General features: G+C 40.2%; 1 protein-coding gene across 11 annotated transcripts in view; it reads right to left on the bottom strand.

Moving 5' to 3' along the window:
* Window positions 1-27,359, bottom strand: part of mctp1a (multiple C2 domains, transmembrane 1a) — a 157,973-nt gene that overhangs the window by 119,303 nt on the left and 11,311 nt on the right. The window contains exon 1 of one of the 11 annotated variants that reach the window (XR_006377913.1): window positions 11,561-11,878. The exons of the other annotated variants lie outside the window; for them this stretch is intronic. The gene's annotated coding sequence lies outside the window, so the exon portion shown is untranslated. Of the gene's footprint in view, window positions 1-11,560; window positions 11,879-27,359 lie in introns of those variants that run through there. 11 annotated transcript variants of the gene reach the window in all.

Below are 27,359 nucleotides of genomic sequence, written 5' to 3'. Positions count from 1 at the left end.
TGCAGTGGTGTGTGTATATACCATTATGTAATGTCTTCTCTTCACTGTACATCGCAGCAATGCTGTGAGGAACTAGGGAACATAGTGGTTATACTTGAAAGCCTGGTTCATCTCCAATCATCCATAAAAGTCAGGAGAGAGACAGTGGAATAAGGAGAAATAAAGATAAACAGACTGAGAATGAGGGATGAAACAGTAGGAAGTGGAAACATCATCTCTTTTGTACAGTCCCTTTATCTGGACCACAATAAGTCACCAGACTCACCACAAAGGAGCAGCTCCCCATAATGATTATATGCTCTGCTATTTCTAACAGCTGAGAAATTATCATCATCCTACTCATCATGGTCACTCTTACTGTCACCCCAGCTGCCCTCTGTGTGTGACTCTATTCTGTAGCTCTGACCTCCATACCCAGGATACTAACCCAGTTTCTATCCTTCCTGCCAGCTGTGTCAAGACCCTCCCTCCCAGTTGCACCAGATATCAGGGCTGAGCTTGGCTGACTTTGGTTTATGGTGAAACGGGTGATCAACCGATAAACACTGCGTCATATACGGAAGGCGTCCAGAAGAGGGGAGAGCCTCTTTCTTGGTAAATCCCATGATAAACTAGATTAAGCTGTAGTCTGTGAATATGTGTGTGTATACTGTATGTATCCAGTATGCCAGTGTGATTAACCACTACCTCAAGCAATCCATGATAAGCTTTTGTCTCCTTCTACTTGAGGAGCTTGATTTAACATTTTTGTTTGTAGGGTGTTTCATCGCAATGAAGTCTATTCATCTACTGCTGTAATGGAACATAATGAGGCATTACTTAAATCAAAGATTATTTTATGTTTTTAATGTCCTTGATGATTACGTTTTATTCTCACATAGGGCTGCCGCGACTAGTCAACGTAATCGATGACGTCGAAGCTGAAAATGCATCGACATCAATATTTTTAACAGACGCATGGTTTTTCATTGTTTATCTTCAAAATCACTAAGTAACTGCTGTGCCATGACGACAGCGTTGCGGTGCAGGCGTGTTTATTTGTGCTGATTCTCAGCCTTTCTCCTACTGGCACTCCCTCTCCTGATTCACTCACTATGTCACTCGACCACAGCTCTCTCTCTCTCTCTCTCTCAAACAAATGAACACAAACCAAAGGATGCTTCGTTGGTATCATATTTTTCAGCATAGACTGCAAGTCAGACACAGACATCGAAGTTGGGTACACAAAATAAACCAATCGAGGAAACAACTGGGAGAGTATCACAGTTTGGTCCATGAACCGGTTTCAGTGATATTTCAGGCTCACTATGGAGCCGTTTGACTGGTCTGATCGCTGGATTGGCCACCGCAGTGTGGCGTCGGGTTACGTTTCTGAAACGTAAGGAGAGCTTTTTAATATATTTTGTCCTTGTAGCTGTTTAATACACTCATAAAGCATTTTACTGAATAAGTGTTTAAGTGTTTGAAATGTTTAGGTTACAATCTGGGCTTATTTTACGTTGATTGCCGTGCCAGTGTGTGTGTGTGTGTTTATTTTGTCATGTGGAGTTGCCAGTATAAACCTTCAGTCTTGCACTTTAATATATAAACCTTTGGTTACATTTTGTTTTGTGCTGCATTACACAATGACATACAGTTGAACTCAAATTAAATGGTCAATTTGATTTTTTGGTGGAAAATCCATCGTAGATTAATCGATAAAATAGTCAATAGATTAATCAATAGAAACATAGTCGTTAGTGGGAGCCCTATTCTCACATCCTGTCACATCTGGCAAGTGATTTGTGAATCAGTGGTCCAGTCTATGAATTGTGATTGCACTTGTAAGTTAGTTTAATTCAGGTAAAAACATTTAGTTTATTAAGTTTGTCTGAATTTTATTGGATGCTGAGGAAAAGGCTAGGGTAGTAAGAGCATGACAGCAAACAATAATTTTGGTGTTAAGCGCTCAAGGCGGAGCCTTTAAGTACAGTGCCTTGCGAAAGTATTTGGCCCCCTTGAACTTTGCAACCTTTTGCCACATTTCAGGCTTCAAACATAAAGATATGAAACTGTAATTTTTTGTGAAGAATCAACAAGTGGGACACAATCATGAAGTGGAACGAAATTTATTGGATATTTCAAACTTTTTTAACAAATCAAAAACTGAAAAATTGGGCGTCCAAAATTATTCAGCCCCCTTAAGTTAATACTTTGTAGCGCCACCTTTTGCTGCGATTACAGCTGTAAGTCGCTTGGGGTATGTCTCTATCAGTTTTGCACATCGAGAGACTGAAATTTTTGCCCATTTCTCCTTGCAAAACAGCTCGAGCTCAGTGAGGTTGGATGGAGAGCATTTGTGAACAGCAGTTTTCAGTTCTTTCCACAGATTCTCGATTGGATTCAGGTCTGGACTTTGACTTGGCCATTCTAACACCTGGATATGTTTATTTTTGAACCATTCCATTGTAGATTTTGCTTTATGTTTTGGATCATTGTCTTGTTGGAAGACAAATCTCCATCCCAGTCTCAGGTCTTTTGCAGACTCCATCAGGTTTTCTTCCAGAATGGTCCTGTATTTGGCTCCATCCATCTTCCCATCAATTTTAACCATCTTCCCTGTCCCTGTTGAAGAAAAGCAGGCCCAAACCATGATGCTGCCACCACCATGTTTGACAGTGGGGATGGTGTATTCAGGGTGATGAGCTGTGTTGCTTTTACGCCAAACATAACGTTTTGCATTGTTGCCAAAAAGTTCAATTTTGGTTTCAACACCAGAGCACCTTCTTCCACATGTTTGGTGTGTCTCCCAGGTGGCTTGTGGCAAACTTTAAACGACACTTTTTATGGATATCTTTAAGAAATGGCTTTCTTCTTGCCACTCTTCCATAAAGGCCAGATTTGTGCAGTATGCGACTGATTGTCTCCCACCTCAGCTGTAGATCTCTGCAGTTCATCCAGAGTGATCATGGGCCTCTTGGCTGCATCTCTGATCAGTCTTCTCCTTGTATGAGCTGAAAGTTAAGAGGGACGGCCAGGTCTTGGTAGATTTGCAGTGGTCTGATACTCCTTCCATTTCAATATTATCGCTTGCACAGTGCTCCTTGGGATGTTTAAAGCTTGGGAAATCCTTTTGTATCCAAATCCGGCTTTAAACTTCTCCACAACAGTATCTCGGACCTGCCTGGTGTGTTCCTTGTTCTTCATGATGCTCTCTGCGCTTTAAACGGACCTCTGAGACTATCACAGTGCAGGTGCATTTATACAGAGACTTGATTACACACAGGTGGATTCTATTTATCATCAGTCATTTAGGTCAAAATTGGATCATTCAGAGATCCTCACTGAACTTCTGGAGAGAGTTTGCTGCACTGAAAGTAAAGGGGCTGAATAATTTTGCACGCCCAATTTTTCAGTTTTTGATTTGTTAAAAAAGTTTGAAATATCCAATAAATTTCGTTCCACTTCATGATTGTGTCCCACATGTTGTTGATTCTTCACAAAAATTACAGTTTCATATCTTTATGTTTGAAGCCTGAAATGTGGCAAAAGGTCGCAAAGTTCAAGGGGGCCGAATACTTTCACAAGGCACTGTATGTTGAGATATAATGCAAAGCAACATTTTGAGGTTACTGTCCATATTTTTTAGATTATATGGACATGGTTTTATTGTGTGGTAGAAAATGCTCTGTAAGACCCATTAAACACAGCTTATTAAGTGTAACAAAAGAGCCTTTTGTCTATTATATTTACTCTGGCCTAAATGAAAGGATGACAGTGAGTGCCAACTGTAATGTCTGAATACTATTTTAAAGGAAATAAAGCTCAAGCTTGTCTATGTGGTGGTGAATCAATTGGATTTGTTAAGGTATCCTTTTGTCCTGACGACATATATAACATCCAGCAGCCCTATTCACATTACAATTTTACACTTTCCTGTCACTGACACAATCTTGACCAGTCATAGCTAGCATTTTAACATCTCACTGTGTCACTGCAAAGACGTCTGGATGTACCTCTCAGGGAAAACCAACAAACAGAAAATGATATTTTTAACATCTACCTAAATTGTGTCAGCTGTGGATTAAAAGTGCTAAATGTGTTAATACCACATCCTGATGCAACTGTATTGAACTTTTGCAACACGTTCTACTGAGAGGTATCGCATGACGTGAGTTGCGACAAATTACAATCACAGGCATGCTGACAAGGACACGTTTGCTTTCAGAACATATGAAACATAAATCTGCCTGGAATTCAGTACAGGTTAATACTAGGGAAACAGCACTCTTGTCTGCTGCATCGGACAGCTTCACAACACAGCCACTCTCCATAAATAATGAAGAGGAAAGATGTTCCACTGAGAGAGAGACAGAGGCGGAGGAGGTGGGAGGAGGTGAAACAAGAGCTGAGGGGGAACCGAGTAAGACAGTAAAGGTAGAGAGGGTTCAAGAGAGAAAGAATGGCAGCTTGAAAGAGAAATAAGAGTTGTACATTGATGAATGGAAAACAGCAGACAGTAGCAGAGAGAAAATATGTATGTGGAACTAGACAAAGAGGTTATGACAGCATGAAAGATGAAAACAGGAAAGAGCAGGAGTTGTGGAGGAGGGAAAATGACAACAGGTAGATAGACAGACAGACCAACAGACAGACAAGAAGCTTTTTGGTACGCAGGCTGACACAGACATACTCAATGAGATCGAAAAACAGGAAACATCTCTCACACAACAAACATATTGGCAGACTGCAGAGCATTAGCAGGTTTTCCCAATGTGTTTGTCACCACTGAATTTGGTGCAGTGACAAACTGAGCTGGGAGCGTCAAGTGTTGCTGACATCGCAGACAGACAAGCTGGTCGCCCTGCTGCCAACCCAACCTGTCAACCAACTCGAAGCGAGTCAATGCCAGTCTGAGATCATGCTGACATGCCTCATAAACAGAGCACAGTGCCACTCTGAACAGAGCAAAGCACATCCTTCAGGAACATGTTGATCTAGGCCTCCATTTGCTGGCTCAGCAACTTCACAACAGAATGGAACCAACCCAAAAAGATTGCTGATGTGCTTTTTTGAAGCATCACCATCTCCCACCCACCACTACACTGTACAGTATGTATTTAGGCTTCCAGGTATCAACAGATAGAAGCATTACTTTTTGGATTCCTTTCAAACTTATAAAAGCATGTTTTTCATACTATAACTACTACTAAATAGATTTTTTGGTATCATGGTCCCCTTGTGACTGCTGCAAAAGTAACATTTTCGTGTACATGAAACCAACATTAGTCAGCGTTAGACACTATTATGACTAGACTCTCAGGTATTTTTCATGATGATGCAGAACAATACATTGAGGGGCAAATTCACAAGAATGGATTGCTGCCACTGATAGCACCATGAATTGCGCATCATTTGCAACCGCTATCTGCCCCGTCTCAAGGTCCGATTCACCAAAGATATTGCGCTAATGATATTACAGAGCAAACACGGCGATAAAGTTTTGCAGCTGAGCGCAATTTGCCATTGTTTTGCGCCTGTTAAATGTTCATCTGCAATTTTCTGTAGTGGTCCCAGTAATATTTGTTCTTAAGGTGTACTGAAGTAGCATATCACATGATATGGTTAATGTCTGAGTCAAAACCTTTTATAAATGCAGCTGCAAGAACACTTTGCACTCATGTTGAAAGAGTTGTTTTAAACTATTCTCATTATCTAATAACTCCCCCTGCTCTTTCATTAATTTAAATCTGTGGGATGTCTCATTTTTCTATGACTCACTGTATATGGATTGATTGTTATTTGGGGTGCTTTAACTGTGCGTTCTCCCTCATGCCTCTGGGCGCATGCTGGACTGTTACAGTCCGTAACCATCGTCTCCCTTTTTTACAGCAGCAGTTTCATTCCCTCATGGTCTATATCAGATATTGTACTGTCTCTGTGACACTCGTGCACATATGATGTAGCCTACTGTGTTGCACTATTGCTTCGCCTGGCTACAATCACTGCTGCCACGATCACTGGAAAGTCTGGGTGTGACGCCCCTTATAAATGCGCTTCAGTTACCACCAACTCTCTGAAGACGCTAATAACACTAACTGCGTGTGGCTATTAGCGCTGGTGTTTGTGAATTTGACCTTGTTTTTCAATTTGGCTCATTTGCATAGAATGAAATGTATGTATTTTACCTAATTTGCATACCTGCAAATTGCACCGGAGCACTGAGACGCTATTTGCTTGGCAGCGCAGTTAGGGGTGCAGTTCACCCTTTGCGGGTGCTTTGAGAATTACATGGTTTCTTTTTGTCATATTCATGCAGGTTTAGCTGCTGCAAAAGCCGCGCAATCCTGTTGTGAATTCGCCCCTTAGTTATTATAAAGGCTAATAACCAGTGCTACAGTTTAATGGGGCCCTATTACGTTTATTTCCAGCTCTATATTTTTATTCTGGGATTCCACTAAAGTAGCTTTGCATGATTAACAGTTTAAAAAATCCTTATTTATCTTATACTGGCCATTTATGCAGACCCTCAGGTCATCCTCTGCATGAAAACAAGCCATTTTAGCTCCTGTCTCTTTAAGGCCCCCTCCCTAAAAACCCACTTTCTTCTGATTGGCAAACTTCATGGAAGCCTGCAGAGGGGCTTGTAGGTTGCTGCATCCAGTTCTCTTTATACACCCAGTGCTGTGAGCCAGCACACCGCATCATTGTGTTGCCGGTGAGGAAAGCTTGACGGCTATGACAGCTACAGTAACTGAATTGGATGAATTTACTGTTTATCAGACCACAAATGAGACAAGAATTAGGTTAGGAAAATGACAGATGCCGCCAGAGCGAAGTGTTTCTGAGGGCTGGGCCTCACTGCTTACTGTACAAAAAAACGTTTATAACTTATATTCAGTAATTTGGGAGAAACTGGATCATATTTTATGGAGAAGTTATTTTCTGGTTTTCCCTCTGATGTCTTTCAGCTGTTCTGCCTCAACTCTCTGATTTACGGAGTTTCCTGATGGACAGATAGTAACCACAACCTGCTGCTATTGCTACTGCTGCTAGCTGCCGTTATCAAGTTAGCTCAGTTAGCCATGCAGCTAGTGGTCCTTTTAGCTTACACTAATCGAGTTAGTGTAGGTGTTCACACCGCTAGCACAGGGGCTTTGGACTGCCAGGAGGAGGTTTTAAGGCCCGGGCTCCGAGCTCCCTGTCAGCTAGCTAATGGGATCACCAGCTGCATGGCTAACGGAGCTTACGGTAGCTACGGTTAGCAGTAGTTAGCGGTTACTTTAGCAACAAGTAAAGCCATCTGTCCCTCAAGAAATTAACTAACTTTCCTTCACAACCGAAAAAGCACTTTCTGCAAGACATACTGAACAACCTCCAAAAACTTGAAGAGTATTCCTGAGCATAGCACACTTTGTTTTAGCGCTATGAGTAGAGTGGTTGAATAACTTCGACAGACTAAGCGGTGGATGGGCGCGCTGTGCCTGGAACAGATTATGAGCGTGCATAACAGAGTTGACATCAACCAGGCTCAAAAGTAGAAAAATACTTGTATTTGTATTTGACTTAATGACGAGGGTTAGGTAAATTAATACCAACGGGTCTTAATTCAGATGAAAAAAACTGGTCTTACCTGTTTATGTGCCACTTCTTGCATATTGAAGAACGATGAATAACTTGAAACATTCATAGAAAATGAATGGTTTTAATGGGAGTGCTGTCCTGGACTGTGATACATACTGTACACTTCATGACGTGTAAAGAAGCACCAGTGCCAGCATGCCTAACATCGAACAGCATTTTTTCTGTAATGCCTTAAACTTAACACCACTATTGCTTCATATTCCTGTAAGATAGTGTTTTACAAATGTGAACTCAAAGAAGTGTGAAAATAAAAAGGCTATTATCATCTAATTTTAAATGCACTCCTGTGTGTTGCAGTTCCCCTATGAACCACTTAAACTCTTACTATACTGAAAAAAGCTTGCAGAGCCAGTAGTGGTATTAGCATTTTTTGTCTTGTGGTATGTTGCACCTTCTCCCATACATATTAATGAAACAGAAGGGAGATTCTGTCTATAATTTTTCTAATTTATTAATTTTTTGGGAGATTTTTCCCCTTTTTCCTCCCAATGTGGAGTTCCCTCTGTTGGACTAGGGAGAGTGTAGGCTGCCATATGTTATGAAATGCCCTTTTAATTACATCCATGGCATTATATTGACTATGTGTGACGAGGCATGGCTTCTCATCAGTACTGACTCCCCCCGACAGCACCCCTTCCCTCACTGTCTGAGTCGTGATGCTGGAGTATAGATCTGGTCTGAACAGCATCTTTTCAGATACTACTTTGTGCATTGCATAAATACAGCATTTATTTAGATTTTTAAATTCATCTACATCAGCAAACTATTAATCTGAAATGCTGTGAAAGCTTCACATTATGGAATAGCAATTCTTGTGAAATAATAGCAAGATTATCCAATGTACAACAGAATTCGTGGGAGTTGCGGTATTTAGGACAATGAATAGTGCTTAAAGTTACACCTTTTATATGTGATCCAGCACCACCTGCTCTGTAAAAGGTTAGGAACACTGACCAGATGGGCTGGCACCACTCCGGGCGTCTAGTTATCTACCCAAGATTTACAGAAAATATTTCTTTGTGGACTGATAAACCTAAGCACTAAATAAATTTCTTTGTGACAAAGAATCATGCAATAAATGTCTACAATATGCCTGCAAATGCCTTGATTTTCACTACATAAAGCAGTTTGTCTCTGTGCCAGCTAGTGCCATCCCGACACACAGTGAGGATGGTGCTGATCAAAGACTGTGGTTCCACCTCCACACTGGCAAACAAACCAATTGGCAGAATGACAAGAGTGTGTATCTTTTACATTACCTTTGCTAAAAAAAAATGCTAAGACTGACGTTAGAGGAATTGTAGTAGATGGTTATCACTGCAATGAGCATGTGATGGATGTGAAACTATGTGCCAAGTGATGAAAAGAGACTGAAAGAGAAACAGAAATTGTGAACTGTGATTGTACACATGCCTGGTAGACATTTTTAAAAAAGACTGTGCAGTTAATTGTAATGAGCAAGCTTCATCTGAGAAATGCAGGTAGGTTTTTTTATGATAAGTGTATGATTAACCAAGGTGCAAGAAAGCTCCTACGCAATATCCACTTCCATATGAAACCCCCCATATAGCTCTAGTTGCATACAAAGGAAGGTGGTTGCAGCTATTCTTCATGACCCAAGATAATACTGTTCATGACACTTCATTCAACACTAAGAAATGAGCAAGTCCACAAAGAGAGCATCTTCTATGAAGCTGAATTTACTAGCAATTTGCTATCATAAATGTGTTTAGTTGTCCTATGTTATAGGAACCAATGAAGCATTCTGGCTATTTTCACATTGAGCTTCTACAGAATCAGCAACCAACCAACCAGTGTGTAACTGTAGCTAATCTATCACATCAGCAAAGAGGTAAGCCTCATCCTCTCCAGGTCTCCCCAGCTGGGACATTTACACCAGCCAAATGTTGAAAATGTTGGCTGTTGTTGAACTCTGCTAGGCATGTTGACATCATTCATAGTTTAGAAGATCTTTTAAAATTCTGAAACTCAATTTGGGAGCCAGAACAGCATAAGTGGCTGATGAATGTTGTAATATAGCAGCCTAAACTGGTTGGTCATAAACAAAGTTTGTTTCCCAGCCAGAGTTTTTCTTTATTATTAAAGGAATGAAAGACTCCAATACATCCTACACACTGAGGATGATGCTGATACAAACACTTTAATCTATACTAAGAGGAGCCTGTACAGTGTTATATTATCAGCCCATCCCAGCCATGAATGTAATGAGTTTATTGAATGTACAGAATAAAAAGGGTTTCAGCTCATCTCTCATCTCAAACCTTAAAATCCTTCCCAAAGTTTTCTTCATCTATTTACTGACATTGTTTGTTACTGGCTTATATGTGGACTCATTTCATTTATGTATGGAAGAGAAAGTATGCAGTGCACAATAATTTGTAATGCAGTACATACAATTTACATGACAAAATTAATGATTCAGTCACATCTCAGAAACACAACATTCGACGTGAAACTCTGTTGCGGATGCTGCACTTTCTTCTGTCCCAGGAGAACTTCACAGTGTGCATTATGAAGTACTGTACTGGGTATGCAAGCAGTAACAAGAAATACCATTCAGGAATTCAGACACAAGTTGCCACTTTTTTTGCTTTCATTTGCTTTCATGAAAATATTTGATTCTTTTTAGATGACACAGACATTTTGAGGAGGGCTGCGAAAATGACTTGGTTTTCTCAAATGCTTTCTTGCCATGAACTGATCTTGAAAATTGATGAAAATTGTACTTGTAATTGTACAAACCCTGCAATGTATCCAGCATTTGCCTGATGAGAGGAACATCAGTGGAGAGAGACTAAATCACATCTTCTCACCATTCCTTTTTCACCTTCCCCAGGCTATCCCCTCTATTTTCACCTGCTGTAGTCTTTTCTCTCTCTCTAACCTTCTCTATTCCCATGTATTCTCTGTCACCTTGCCTCAATCTTTCTTTCTACTCACTTCTTATCATTTTCTTCCTCCATCTCTTTCTTCTCTGTCCCCCCTCTGCCCCAGTCGTGGCTATTTTGCTCTCATTCTGAGCACGTTCGGCACCCAGCCCTTGAAACAGGAATTAAGGGAACAAGACTGCGGCTGGAGAGCCAGGCAGAGGGGTGTGGACCAGGGACATGTGTCGTGGGTGGGGTGTGGAGCACATAAGCCTTCTGTCCTCACCCATGGGAAAGCTCTCCTACAAATTTAGCAATCTATCTTGCTTTTTTAACCCATTATCTGGTCAAAATAGATGCACAAGCGAGAAGATATGTCTTCAACTGCATCAATCCGTACATGTGTTTGTATTTGTCCATACAAAAGTCCTTCCTTATTTTTATCTCTTTCTCACACTTGTGTTTTATATCCCTGTTTTTTTTTTCTTCTGTTCATCTCTTCTCACTCTCTCTTGTTTTCCCCATATCCTCCTGGATTCTAATTAACAGACCCATGTCATACTAGCAGCCAGCTCAAGTTCCACACCATTGGAAACAGGACACGACACACCCACTGCACCTCCAACCCGCCATCCCCCGCCACACACACACACAAACAAACAAACACAATAACACCTAGACATAGTTTAAAGATGGCCAGCTCCTTCTATTGGCAACACCGAGTGCAAATAGCAATATAAACAAAGCAGGTACTCAGGTTTATGGAAATACTGTATGAAAATCTGTTCTGCATGCAAATGTGTGAATGTGCTGAAGTGACAGAAATATTTAGCGGATGAACAGCACATTTTAATCCTTTCATCACCTCACTCAACTGTCTCAAATCCTCTGGACTGAAATACTCTTGGAGGAAAAGAATGCTCCTGTACAGCCACTCTTTGTCTTGACACTAAATACACCAATCAGTAAACAGAAATGAGTTACCTGCAAGGGAAAAAAAGTCAAAACAGCTTGTGTGCATGTGTGCTGCTGTGTGTGTGTATACCTACAGTAAGGCTCCGTCCCGCAGCTGAGAGAGGCAGCGCAAACATCCAGACACTGAACACGGTCCACTGTACTACTGCTGCTGCTGGCTTACTCTCCTATATGAGAGAGAGACACACATGCACACCAGCTCGCTTCGTACCTTGCTCACACACACACACATAGCAAAGGACAACCAGCTGTGTAGTTCTTGCATACTCCACAAGCAGTCACTCAGCATCACAACTCTACAGATTGCTCTCTCTCACTCTCTCTCTCTCTGTCTCTCTCTCTCAACCTCTCTTGCTGTCACTCTCACACACACACACACACACACACACAACTGTACTGAGCTCCTCACTGTAGACTGACTAATCCGCTGGAATGGAACGATATAAAAAAAAAACCTTAATAGGGGCAGAACCAGGAACTCTCTACCAGCTGCTGTCTCAAACGTCTGCAGATGTTTAGCCAGTGAGAGAGCTGGTTTTATCTTCACCAATCCTCTCAGCTGGACATTTGATAAAGATTACATATCCGCTTTATTGAACGATATAAAAAAGAGACTGTGACGGACAGTACTAAGAGAGAGAGAGACAGCAAGAAAATGAGGTTAAATGTGAAGAAGAGTTACACAGACAAAGAAAGAATTAATGTATGAAGGATGTGATGGGATGTCAGCAGCAGTAGTACCAATAAGAGGGACCATGTAGTCTACAAACAGTAAATGGACTGCATTTATATAATGCTTTTTTTTTTACCAAGGTGCTTTACATGGTGCCTCTCATTCACGCACATACACACCGCTGCTAGCCATCAGGGGTAATTGGGGTTAAGTGTCTTGCTCAAAGACACTTGAACTAAACCTTATTTACAGATTCTCTACAGATTTCTTCCTTCAGCGTCTGACATTTTCCCTCTCATTCAAATTCATTTACAGTATTTTGGCGTTTTTACTGCCCCTACATACCCATAGTCCTCTCATGTAAGTGCTGTCACTTATGTTGCCTGATTAGACCTTTTCTCAGCACTGTGTGGCCATGTAACTGGGCTTGACTGACATTTCCTTCACTCTCCTGTCATGTCTTTGATGCAGCTATAAGGTGGGACAACTTACACTGTTACAATACTGCATTCACGCCATATTGGCAGAATGGAAAGAACAGAACATATCCCATTTTCCGACTTTGAAGCATTCATGCATTATTCCAAGATGGTTACCCCCACTGCTAGCCTTGTTATGACCACATCTAATGACTCCATTTACTGTAAATAGCCTAAATTAGCTACTTTTGCTGTGTTACGTATTTGAAGTGGTTTGTTAACATGTGAAACCAGACACAAAGAAAGTATATGTCCTTTAAAATCAGCTGTATTGATCGATTAGTGATAATATTGAATTCTATTTAGATATAATTGCTGCCAATGCAGTCATTTTGCCACAGTTTTCTTAACATTTCCTGCAGTTCATTTCACACAGTGGGAGATATCATTGGGCATATCATCCACGACTCACGATTACAACTAAGAGGCTGACGTGACCCTTTTTTTTCCCCCAACTCAACTTAACCTGACTAGAGGCTTGATCACCCAGAGTAATTGAAAAGACCTGTGTGGCAGTGCAGGGCTGGATTAAGCATAAAACTTAAGCCTAAAAAAACCTGTTGATATTGCACAAAATCCTGGTGCACCCCGGTACCTCACCTGGTAGAGCGCGTATCATTAAGGCTGAGTCCTTACCGCAGCAGCGGTAAGGACCGCAGGAAAAAGCAATTTAGCTATACTTCTGGTGGCATACAATCCCTTTACACACCATAACAGGCATGTGACTGAAAACCAAGTAAAACTTGTGGCAAAAACATTTCTTTACTGTTGAACAATAGAAGGCCTAAAACCTGAAACCAATTACCACCAATACTGTGGAGCCATAGCTTTCTTGCTGAGTGAGCACCTCCCCTTTAGGACATCATGACGAGGTAGTTCAGATTGTTTCACTTAGGTGGCCAATCAATGTTTAAGAAACAATGAACTGTACAATGTGAGTGGAGGAAAAAATGGCCTGCAGTAAATGTGCCTTAATGAGGCTATTTATTTGTGCACTGTTCAGAAATACTGTAAACAGTCAATAAACAAGAAGATACATAGTGTACATACATACACATATGTACAATGGGGGATATCATACAAGATGAGTGTGCACGATCTGTGTGTGCATATTTTATGTTGAAAATATCCCAGCATGCTTTGCTGTAAACAGTATCATTATTCTCTTGAGTATATGTGTAAGCTGTAAATAATGTAAAGGACAGTCTCTCCCTCGCTCCTTCCTTCTCTCTGTCAGTCCTATCCACCAAGCTTTTCTCCCTGCTAGCTATTCATATCACTTAGCTATGTGGAGGGTGCTCCTTGCCAGGAGCTATCAGTCCAGAGGAAAAAAAAGAGTCTCATCCTGGGAGAAACTATGGAAAGGTTCACTTCACAAGTCAGAAAAAAAGATGTGTTTTGGTCAGGTGAAGCATAAAAGAGCTGCTATAAAATAGTCAGAAAATGTACAGCAGTGTAGATGTCTGAAAGGTGAAAGGGAAGGAGGGAGATGGGATGGTAGACATAGGAAACATCAGATGGGAAAACATTTTGACAGCAGCATAGGGTGTCAAAACAGAGGGAAAAAAACTCAGGGGAAGACATGAAAAAAAGCAGTGACAATGGAAAAGGGGGCTGGAAATATAAAAACTAACACCTGATAGCACAACAAAATGGAAGGAAATGCTGGGAGGTTCAAACAACAGGGAGCATATGCATTTCTCACTCTTTTCTTTCTAATCTCTTTGCATTTAGGAAGCAAAACAGGTGATTGCCAGGCCAGACAGGGGGCACGACAGCAGGGAGGTGCCACTCTGCTTCCTGGCACCGACAGCTCTGCAGAGTCACGACAAAACTCTGTCACAGGCACAGTAAAGAGAGGGAGTGGTGTGGTGTGTGTGTGTACGTTCTTATATTACAATAGAGTCGGACCCCAGGACACAACAGCTGTCCCTTTCATGTGTGCTATTGTATGAGGTTTGTTCAGCGTTGTGTCTGTCAGCAGGTCTTATGACTTCAGTTGCTGAGTTCAATCCAACATAGCTCACCTCATCCTCGCAGCCTAGAGCGCTACAGAAAAAATGATGAAACTAAAATTTGTCTGGATCTCTCAAGAAAAAAAGCAACAACAAAATGGTTTCTGATGCCTCAGTGCGCTCGATAATAAAGCACATTTTCCTTAACCCAAAGCGATTCTGACAGGCTTAGAAATGACATAACCAAGACCAGCGGGGCTCCGAGAAAAATAACTATGTACGGTACAGTATGTGTGCATGTGTATATGCACTTGTAGTTGGGTACATTCATGTATATTTAGAGAACATGTGGCGATTGAGGCTATAGTCTGTACAGCTTCATGCTTGTGTAAACACCAAAACCTCCCAGCACTGCTCTTGAGGTAACAAACAACTGTCTTTATGCATACAAATGTAGTCTATATGCCCTTATAAAATGTGTGAGGTTGTTTCTTTTCTACACACACTCATTCTCATGCGCATATATGCGATAAACAAACACACCCATGCAATGTCTTGTTGGCATGTCTGCACCACCGAACCCTGGAGTGTGCACCATCTGTCTGCTTATTACTCACCACACATCTCAGAGCTACACATACACACACAAAAACATGCACAGCATAACATCAGTAAAACAAATATAAAAGCGCACTTAACGGTTCAGCCATAAACAATGCATGGCAACTCTTCAAAGCCTCTTCAGTCATCTCCTCTCCTATCCTCCTACTACTGCAGTGTTATCAGTGGAAGAAGTGGGAAGAGGTACAGGCTTTATCAGCTGGAAGTAGCATGGTGGACTCAATGAGCAGGCAGACAGATGGACCGGGAGAGAAGTGGAAGAGATAGAGAGATAGGCAGGCAGACAAGCGCACAGACACAAAGACTGATTTATACATTTTCAATAATCAATTAAACAAATGTAAAGCAGCCACCGGGAATAGGCTCTGCACACACACACACACACACACACACACATATACAGTTTAATTTGTAATTAAGACAACTGAATTGTATTTGTTGGTAGAGAGTGTAATTGTAATAGTGACATAACTCCTAATCATCATTGATGAAAAAGGTAAAACTACAGGACTATTTGCATGAACTTTCGAAAAGAGGCATTAACTATGAATCCCAAGGAGATATGCGCAAAGAACCATCCAATCAGCAAGCTGAAAATTCTGTTGCCTGTACCACTTATGGCAGGCTGAAGTTAGTTAGGCAGTCTTAATATCGTAATAACACCTTATGCATAGTAATGACCGTTGAGGATCAAGGGCACTGTCATATAATGCACTGTGGTATAGTAATATGATTTCTCAGAAATAATATTGAAATATTTATGACCAGTGACCATAACATAATACTACAGTGTGGCTGTGGGTGCAGGTGTTATTATTGTCTACTGGCCTACTGTCACTGGAGAAGCCAGTACCTCTGTACCTCTGTACCTCAGTACCCCTCTTTGATGATTTCTCCATGTACAAATGTTGAACAATGGTGCAAAACTGTGAGCTATGAATGAAACCCTCCTCATTCTTTGATTGTGAAGGAATTACGTCTTTCATTGTTTTCTGCCATGAAACTCCACTGTAGCTGCACTGGAACTAGCTCAGCGTGGCAACACATAATCTATGTTTGCACCTGATACCAAAATACCCACGTTATCCACGAAAACAGAAATAAGCACTGTCAAACAGAATGCAGGATCTATCACAATAGCTACTTTAAAAGTTTTAGGATAGGATAGGCTTTTCCTTGAACAACCCGGGATTCTTCCCCCACACAATGTTTCATCAGAGCAGCCTACACTCCAGACCTAGAAAGAAGCCCACACTCCAAACCTGAGTGATTGTAGTAGCAAACCTTACAAGTATCACCCAGTGATTCATCTTCTTTCATTAGAAAAACACCCACATGCACACTCATACCTCCACATGATTCTATTAAAACCACTGAGAGCAATGGTCCCTTAAAACTCACCCTTGTGAACGTCAATAATTAAAAAAGACTAGTTCTACAAGAGCATTAATTACAAAAACTGTCCCTGCCCCAGGTTCCTAAAGTTTCATGATTAGGACCTTCTTTCTCACCTCATCAAAAACAACTTTTACATTAGCTCTGCAGTGACATTACATGGCAGGACTGTCCCTCGCAACTAATCAGTCAGTATGATCTTGGCCAATTAGTCAAAATAATCCCAGAGTATTAGATGACTAAAACGTCTTAAAGTGAGGACAACCCTAATAGAAAGTATTACAGGGGTATTTTTTAGAGAGGCATTGGTGCAGTCAAGGCAGCTTTTCCTCTATGAAACTAGAGGATCACTTAATGTTATCATACAGTACAACACAATAATTAAAAGCTGGCACAAATATGTGTGAACACACACCTCTAAAGAACGATATTTATATTATATATATATAATCTACTGTACTATATATATAGTACATTAGATTTATTCATCTTGCAGCAGTATGACAATGAGCTTACAGCTGCAGCCATGCAATTGTGTATTTGTCTCTAAATATAAATAAATAAAAATAAGATGAAACTGGTCTCTCCTAATGGGAAAACTGGATTGTGTTAATATTTTAGGATGTTCATGTTCACCCCCCTTGTCCGCTATGGACTTTATGGACACAGTGTGGGGTAATATGAATGGTGTTTGTCATGTAGTGCACTTGACTGCTATAGATGTATGGAAGTTCCAAAATATTCACCCTCATACAGGCAAACAAACATTGCTTTTATATATACACACACAGCTACCAGAAGGTCCACACTGGCATAAAAAAATTAAGAATATAAGACTTCTTACTTGTATTAATACTGTATTCTGGTAATGCCTTGGTGTGCAAAGAGAATAAATGAGTATGAACAGCAGGAGAGATTTTATGATTAAAGCAGATGAAAAGACAGAAAGACAGGAATGAACAGATGGCTGATAGAAAGGAACCCAGTTTCCAGACGATGACTGACACCTCAGTCGCAGAGTTAAGCAATAATAAAAAAAAACTAAATGAAGTTTCTCTCTGTCTTTCTCTCTCTCTCTCTCAAATGATCACAGATTTCAGCCCCAGAAATGTCTAATGGGTACAACTGTCTTGCCACTGCTTGCTCTGATTCAGGTATTCATATCTGTTTTCAAGATTTTTAATAGAAAAATTAACATTTCTCTTGATAAGAATAAAATTATATGCATAAGCATGCACACATACAACAGATTCTGCTGTAATCATTTTGCAGGGGGTCTACACTAGGGCAGAACACAGTATATTGTAGTTTATGCTACATAAACAATATAATCTGTTACATAAACACACAAACAAATAGCTCAATTTGTGCTGCATGACCTCTTGAAGGCTGATACCCATCCATACTGTGTTTATTTCTGACATGTAAGGGTGCATGATTTTACACACAAAGACATAAAAAGACAACTGAGCTAGGTAGGGGTGTGCTGTGTTTGTGGTGGGTCGCTGATGTCACGTCATTAAGGTAAAGCCAAGTAATAATAAACATATCACATCCACAGAAATCTCATACTCATTTGGAAGGCTCTCAGGTGTGTAACTGGCAACCACTTTGTCAAATGTGTTGAAACAAAGAATGTATTTAACTAAATGTCAAACTGATCCAACAAAAATGTAGATGAATACAGTTTGAATCCTTTCTCACAGATGTATATTTTGTTCTAATTAAGATGCTAGTCATCAGAACTGGTTTCCGTTTCATATGGGATCAGTTCACAGTGCAGACTTAATATAAAATAACATTCTAGTATTGTTTAAATAGTGATAATGCTGTTAACTAGCTTTATAATAAACCACAGTTAAAACAATGTGAAATAATACTCACTTTCTGTGGAGCTCATGGATGAGAGTGTGAACAGTCCGATGTCTCTCACAGCAACATAATACAGTCAGAGGACTGAAAGGGACAGAGTTAATGGGCAATATGTGTGTCTGTGTGTGTGCCAAATTAATATGTCAGCTGGTGTGTCAACAGCAGATGTGCACACCGATGGAAACGGGAATCCTTGCCTACGCTCACAGCTTCAGAGGTCACCAGAGAAGGTGCAGACCAATGAATTAACACATTTGTAGATGAAAGCACCTCCCACTAGGAGCCTGCCAGGATGAACAGGAATACGACCCTCCTCGCACTTCTTAGTATAGAATTTTACAAGTCAGCAGCACTCCTCAACATCTCTGCTATTTGAAATTTTCAGGGATGGAGATAGGACAGAAAGACAGAGTGACTAATGGGAATGAGACAAGCATACAAATAGAGGTAGAGTGAAAGTGACAGGCAGCAAAGAATGAAATGAAGTGAAATGAAAAGTAATGCTGTGACGTGGCAAGCCTTTTTATAGAGACTATGGCCTGTGGTCATAAACATGACTTAGAAATAGCAGCCACCTGTTGGAGCTGGAGACTCCAGCACAACACAGAGCAGCTGGCAGGCCTCTGATGGGAAATTGGAAACAAGCCTGATTTATACACCCTATCACAATTTGTCACACACACACATATATATATATTCCTAATTATATTAAGATTAGAACTAGCTAGCCCTAATTAAAATATCAGAGTTATACATGCATGTTGTTATTCATATGGCAATTGTGCAGTACGCATTTGTAAGCTCCATATTTTTATAAGAAACTAATGAAAATCAATGTGTTCGGGACTAAACTAAACCAGTAATTTTAAGTTTTCTTTTTGTTTTTAATTGTGTGTTACAAATAGTGTGAGAATAAAAAAATAGAACAGGCTGAAATTGAAAATTTGCAGGGTCTAAAGAGGGGTCAAAATATCAAAATCTGGAAACACCAGAAGCACCAGATCAGTACAGTAATGATTTTAAGAAACATGTAAAAGCATAAACAACACAATACTGGCCAACCCAACCTCATGTAGCATGAAATAACATTAATTTATACAAGAAAAGAAAGGAAAAATCACAGAATAAAACATACACAGAACATTTTAAATAAGTTATTAAATAAATACCTGTTTTATAAATCTTATTGTTTGTTTGTCAAAGAATTAATCATGATTTGAATGCCCTGGGATGTTACATGGCAACACAGTTGGAGGGCAGGAAGTGATTTCCTTTAGCTGTTTCCTTTGTAACATTAAAGTTATTTTTTTCTTTGCTTTGTTGGAGTCTGTACCCCTGGATAGCAGGCGAATCTTTCATTTCAACTGAAGAATTACTCCTCTTCAACATAAGGATCATATCCAACATACGTTGTGATTTTCTGTTGATACCTTTCCCTTGTAACGGCGTCTAAAGCAGCACAGTACAAACGTTCCTCCATCTTGTACATTCTGCTTTTCACTTCCTGTCCTCCATCTAAATTTGACGCATCATCATAATCACGTAGGCTAACTGCAAACAATGTATTGAGAGTTCACAGTGGCCATGGTATAAAGCAAAAAGGAGACCTAATAATATTAAAATCACTCTGCTTTTGTTTTTCCACACAGAACTTGGGAGAAGATATCCTGATGGCAAAATCTGGTAGAAAGAAACGTCTCAGTTTCTCACCCTTCAGATACAATTCTTACACATATGCATTTTTTTGTAGGACAAAGGCTACAGATATTTTTGTGTTGTTTAGTTTTGCTTTCCTATCTACTTTTTAATTCATCTTATTTCAATACAATTCATACATGCAATACAAGCAATTGTTTCTGGTATATGAATAATGCAAAAATGTAATATGTCATTACTGAAAAGTTCATCATTAATGACTTTTGTCTTAATGATTTGTCAGGAGGAGAAAACAGGCAGAAAACAACAGGAGGTTCTGCATCATATGGATCCACAGTTTGGTGAATAAACAGGTGGAGAAGCGAATCACAGAGCTGCGTTCAGAATTCCTTCTCATGAATCATGCCCTGAGAGAGAAGATGGCAGTTGGGCTTCAAGATCAGCTGAGAGAGCCAGTGCCGGAGGAAGCAAGAGAGAGATTCCTACATTACACCAAGCTGGACCGAGAGCAGAGGGTGACATCAAGGTGGCTAAGGAAAATGGAAGAATACACAGAGAAAACTGAGGAGGATGAAGAAGGTGAAGCAAAATCACTGGACCTGGAGACATTAAGCTTTTCTGAAACAACTGATACTAACATCTTCATAATGAGGAAACCACCAAAACGTGAGTTAGAGGAAAGCACAAAGATTTTGATAGATGTCTCCAGTGATGATAGCACCAGTGATGATAGCACCAGTGATGTTGACACCAGTGATGGTGACACCAGTGATGGTGACACCAGCTCACAACCAGCAAAATGTGAGCAAGAAAATCAACAAATTTCATCAGATGGCGCCACTGTTGCTGACACCAGCCAGTTGTTGAAGGAAACAAAGGAGAAAAGCTCAAGGAATCTGTTTAATGCAAACCACAGGTTCATGAACGAGGAACTAAGATGTGAGGAGGAAAGAGTCCAAATAGTAAGAACAAAAGAGGTGGAGGCTTTGCTGACGGAGAGATAATGGAAGGAATGGATGGACAAACAGGAAATGAGAGAAAACCATAACAAAGTAAAGCCAGTTGACCAACAGAATACTGAAAAACAGGGAGGGGCAGCACATCCTTTATCAGAGAAACAAATGAAGCAAAACATGAAAGGAGTGGACACCATGAAGAATGTATCTCAGTGACCTTTTTAATCCTTATACTTCTCATAAATGGGAAAGATTAGAAGATGAGGACTGATAGACTCAGCTCAACAATACATTTTTCATTTATCTTTTTGCCATGCTTTGTAAAGCATCCAAGAATTTTAGAACTAAGTGTTATATTCAGTAAATAAAACATTGTGCATTACGAGAACAATCTACAACTTTAATAAATTGAACAAAAGGCCATCTCTCCCTCTCTGCAGTGTGTTGGTGCTGCAGTGTGATTTATGAGTTGGTCAGTGGGGTGGAAAATGATACTATCCTCATCCTACTCCCACCTCAAAAAACACTCGGTACACTAAGGTCTTATGTTCTTCAAAAAGAAATCTTAAGTTGTGAGATAGTCAATAGTTCACAAGGGAGAACAGTTTTGTTGGCAAAAATGTATGGCAGAGATACAGATCAAATGTTTCCAGACGCCTACATTAACTTTCATCTATCGGAGAAAAAAAAAATTAAGATGCACCCATTTGAAAGCATCCCAGCTTCATAAAAACTTCAGAAAATGTCAATCTTAAGTCACCGAGTTTTCTAAAGTTCCAATCTTAGTCCTAAAGCAAGCAAAGAATCCTGCCAGAGGTTTCAGACTTTCAGGTTTAATCAATCTAAAACACAGATGTATAATTAAGATTTCTTTAACAAGAAAATTGACTTGATTCAATAATATTTAGTGATACATTAATGCACAGTGGACACAACTGAAATCATTTAACCTAAAGTGACTTTAATCAACTGACAAAAATAAGCTAATTTAAATGACTTCTTAAGATGAATGATTTTCTAGTGGGTGCTCTGAGGACAAAAAAACGGAGCAATAAGCAAGCTAATTACACAAGCTCTTTATAGTGGAGAGGAAACACAGCAGTGAATCTGTTGAGTGTGGCAACTGTAGTACTCAGGACACAGTCCAAGATATGGGATTAGGCCTAACACCACACTGAGACTGGACTCGGGTGTGATTTAGAACACTCACTTATTTTAGCAAACATACACAAATCCTACGTATAACCAACAATTGTACACAGAAATACAACCTGCTTTTATGCATGTGAACATACACACATGCATTGGGGATTCCTTTTTTTTAAATAAACCTGCAATAGACTCCTTTGACTGTGCACCTCTTTGTCACCACATCCCTCTCCGTGATGAAAGTCATAAATTACAAATCGTTATATTCGAATGTACATGAGAGATAAGGAACGTCCCACCTGTTTTTTCCCTGCCTGTTTATAAATGTAACCACTCACTGAAGAAGAAAGAATTAACTACATAAAGGAGGAGTAGATAATATGAAAAGCCTTGTCGAGTCTTGTTTATTTTTTTAAACAGACATCAAATAGAGCAAAATAACACTAAAACATAAATGGCTCACAAAACCCACTTGTACTATTTCTTGCATGCCCATATGTACACACACACACACATCATTTTTAACTCATTAGAATTACTTAAGCTCACCTATGTAGAGAGACTATGATTTATGTATGAATGATGGTTAATAACAATAACTTTTTTAAGTGCCTTTTAATCTCAGAGAGAGAGTGTGCAGAAAGCAGCCTTGGTTTGATATTAATGGAAGGCTAAGCATCACATCCATCCAGCCAGCCTCTCTAATCATATATCCTGCCAGTTTCCTCTCTCTTGTCTCCAGAGATCCCCATCAGCTTTGCACCAGTAGGTGGCACTAAGTCCCTTCCAAGCTCCAGCCAAATTCAGCAGCAAGATCACAGTGCCAGTAAAGGGCAGTTCAGGTTGATACAAACCATCACTTCTCTCTCTCATAGACACTGATTTCATGCTGTCAGTTTCAGGCTGAGCTGACCATCAGCTGATCCCCAGTCTGCATGCAGAGACAGAATGAAAGCACAGAAATACTGGAGTGATGTTGCTGTCTGTTATTTTCTCTGCTGCGGATAACACTTTGCTAATGTGATGATCATGTGCCAAAATGATGTTGCTCTCACACAGTCAGAGCCCTGAATAAAATCATACCCCAGGAAAGATGACAGCTTCACAGAGACACCCACTGAAACAGCATTTATGAACTGATGGGCTTTTAGGGACTGAATGACTCTAAAGACCTGAATTAAGACCGTTATCAGTAATTTATCTAATGCACTGAATTCGATATCAATCAGTTAAAATGGTGTCACTGAACATGTGCTTCATGAAAAACTGTACAAATCAGCAGGCTTTCACTGTCTGTCACCACTGTGATATTCATAACATACGACATGCAGGATGCCTTAAATAAACTAAACAGGCCTTCATGTGAAAAATTCTCTATATCTAGCTCTGCTCAGCCATGATGAGGTGCATCCATCCACACCAATGTATCGGGACAGCAGTCATGTCTGCAGGCTGTCTGTCTGCTTCATGTTGGCAAGCCAACAGGCAAAGAATCTAATAGCGGTTTGAGTTGAGTTGGCCTGAATCTCTTTTATCACCTTTGTAAGAAAATTGAATTTGCCACATTGTCTTATCTCTTGTGTTTGTCCTGTATGTTTCATGTTAATGATAATTGGATAACAGGATGAGCTTGGATGGGGTCCAAGTACACAAACTCTCATGGTTTATCATATCCTAATGATATTGTCCTGTCCTACCATATTTTCCTGTGCACTTACCTGAAGTTAAAAAAAAAATCCTTTCTCCCTTACTTTTCCTCTAGTGGCACTGCACTATACATTGCATTTCTTGATCCTGACCTTTACTTTTTGCTGCATGACAAGTTGGTGATATAGGAATCTCCCCTTAATCTGTAGTTTTACTCATTATAAATTGACTCTAGGCATCAGTTAAGTGCTTAAAATGTAAATATTGTGAATCATTACAAAAGTATACTCTATACTCCCTCAGCTATAGCCTAGCCCCTAACTATAGAGCTAGAAAGACATTTATGTTTGCCTTGAGCAAAATGAACCTCACTGTGGATGGGCTTCGACATAAACCCTGTCAATCTGGTGGTGAATTTATGGATATCTCACAGTCTATCGACTCGAGAACACTAAACCAAACACCCAGAGACACAGACACACTCACACATGCATAAAAAAGGGTGAAGCTATTCAGAAACATGAGTGGACACACAAACCTAACCTTAAATCACCTCATTCCTTGATTTAACCTCTGACTCACAGATGGCCACTAAAATGGCTGAATGAACTGAAATGCTATCCTTTTGCCCTCATCCATGAAACAAACAAAAACACTATGAAGCCAAACTATTAAGATATTAATGTTGTCGAGTTTGGTAACTTGTCATCTCACACCCATAAGTAAATTCATGATGAAAGAAAACTAGAAAACTGAAATCAGCCACATTTGAAGGTGTCCATTTGTATTGGAACATTTCTTGAGGCCAGTTTTTCACACAAAGTGGAAATTGGCAGACAAGTTCTAGTCTAAATTAGTCTTACAGCTGCTCAGGTCCACTTTCTTCTGTACCAAATTCACTGAATATTGGGCTTTACTGAAAAGAAGTCCAATGGAAAGACATGAGGTGGCTGTTTAAATAAATGCCCCCCCCCCTTGCAAATATTTCCCCATCTCTGTCTGTGTTGCTCTCTTTGGATCAATATAGTGGCTTTTCAACTGATTACAATGACTTCCCAGGAAACCCCATCGACACAAAGATGCTCCCTTGAGTTCAAAAGGTGCAGATCTACTTAACTGTCAAAATAGAAGGTTGTGATCTGCTAACAGGAGCGCAACAAATCTGTGTCCTGAAATATTAAAGCACCTTTTGGCTTAATTAGTTTATCAGTAACAGTTATATGTCAACAATCCACTGCCTGGCAGTGTTTACAACTTCAGTTACTGCAACTAGGTTCATGTTATCTTTTTTTTTTTTTTTTTTTAACTAATATCTAAGATAAAATAAGTCGAAGTAGCTTGATCAGTAGCAGATCTGACAAAATGCCTCTAGGAAGTAGAACAAAAGGTGACATTAGGCATCATACCACTTATTTTATACTGTGTGATGCCATTATTCAGGGGAAATCTAAGCTCCGAAGGACAAAAAATTCATCAGTACAGAGCTGCAGACCACTGTCAGGATATTATATTTTGTGACGATTCGAGTTTGGTAGATGTGTACTAACTAGGCTAATGTGAAACCCAAATGTGGTATGAATGTGACAATAAGTAAGGCCCCTAACAGACAGGATGTGGTTTTTGAAGTGAGAGGCATCTTTATCCAGTTGTTTTCTATAGACAGTAAGCGTTATACGCGCTGCTCATGTACCCTGGGCATCTCGCAGTTTAGATGGCCAGAGCACTTCGCGTTTTTGCAGGAGAGCTCTGAACAACTCAGAGTAGAAAAGCGCCCAACGTCATTTGTGTTTTTTACCCATTGTCCAATCTGTTTAATTGAGAGGCAGGCCTTCTGTGGTGGTGAAGACAAAGTTTGCAGTTGCTTGGAAACAACAATCATGGAGGACAAACTGGTTTTTGTGAATCCAGGCCCGACGCTTGACAGCAGATTGTCAAACTGTCCCCCGACTAATCCTAAAATAACCAGCTGGTGGTACTCCCCATGATTTCTCCTCTTTCTGAGGGTCAGCAAGCTGCCCTTTTTTTAAATTGTAGAATTAAACAAAAAAGGCAGTGCGGTTTACCTTGCGTTTTGCAACCTGCAAAATGTGCTCTGTCTGATCGGGGCCTAAATCAGCTTAAGTCTTGGGTGGATTTTTAGGTACAATGGGTCATATTCATGTCCAACAAAATGGATGTTTATAAAGGTGCAGCATACATTGCCTAGGGAACCCAATCATTAACTGGAATAAAAAGAAGCACACGTGTGCACTTCTTAATATGTATTACATCCAATGTACATCCAGTGCTCCCGAATTGATCTGGGATGCAGGAACACTTATGACTCAGAGACTATTGAGACAGCTTCATCTATGCTACAGGGAAGCTCATTTGCAAATATTCAATATCCACTCACCACTGAGGATGTGGGGTCTACATTGAGTTGCAAATGATCTATGTTTGATTAGCATGAGGAGTAGGAAAAACATCCCACAGCATTTGGTCACCATGTGTTGATTTGTCTGGAAAAAATGGCCACTGCCATGTTATTGTTGGCTGTCTCTGTCTGCCTGGGTTTGTCCTTGCTTTCATCTCGTGCATCCGACCCACTTAGTAAAGCTGTCATTGCTCAGCTGCTAGGTTGTTAAATTTCAAGAGCATCGGGGGTTGGAGGTTAGAGAAGGATACAATAAGAGTCAGACACAGAGGCAGAGAAAATTACACTGTCACTCAAATAATACACATCTATTTCCTGATAATCAACAAATATCACATAGCAGGCTATTGTTGGATGTAATCTGTAATTTGACAACCCTCCCTTCACATACACACACATCCCCTTCCTATGCTGAGCCACCGTTTTGGTCAGACTCGACTCAGTGATGATTAATCTATGTGGGAGGGCAGCATTAAGGGTTAGAAAGCTAATTCCCTGGCTCCATCTATTGATTTAAAGGCTGACCCATCTCTACCCTGCTCTCTCATTACTCATGACTCGACTGACAATCATGGCCGCCACCACTTTTGGCCTTTGTGCATATTTATATATTGTGCATGCTTGATTATTGCATGATGCTGTATTAAGAGAGAAGAGGAGGAGAGAGTTAGATGTCTCTCAGTTCGGAGAGTAATACCAGAGCCTCGTCAATCTCTTTTTCTCTCTTTGTGTAATGCTGCCATTCATGAAGGCACGTCGGCACTACTGAGTCATTTAGCAGTCTGCACTGTCATGCTTAACCTTGTTTACAATAACACTCGGGGCTCAGACTAGCGAGTGTATGGGTATGCATGCCTGTATATACCTTAGATGCATGTGCTTGAGAGTGTGTGTATGAGACTGTGTAATGGGACTGACTGAGACTGGGGAGAACAGTGCTGGAGGGTAACACAATGTCACAGTGCAGAGTTCCCGTCTTGCAGTACACAGACTGTTCTTCTGACAGGCCGGGGAATATTTTGGATTTGTCCTTAGAAAGCTCTTGTAAGGGAAG

This window comes from Siniperca chuatsi, linkage group LG5 (assembly GCF_020085105.1).
Source record: "Siniperca chuatsi isolate FFG_IHB_CAS linkage group LG5, ASM2008510v1, whole genome shotgun sequence".
NCBI lineage: Eukaryota > Metazoa > Chordata > Actinopteri > Centrarchiformes > Sinipercidae > Siniperca > Siniperca chuatsi.
Note: the sequence above shows the minus strand (reverse complement) of the source record. Positions and strands in the feature narration are given on the sequence as shown.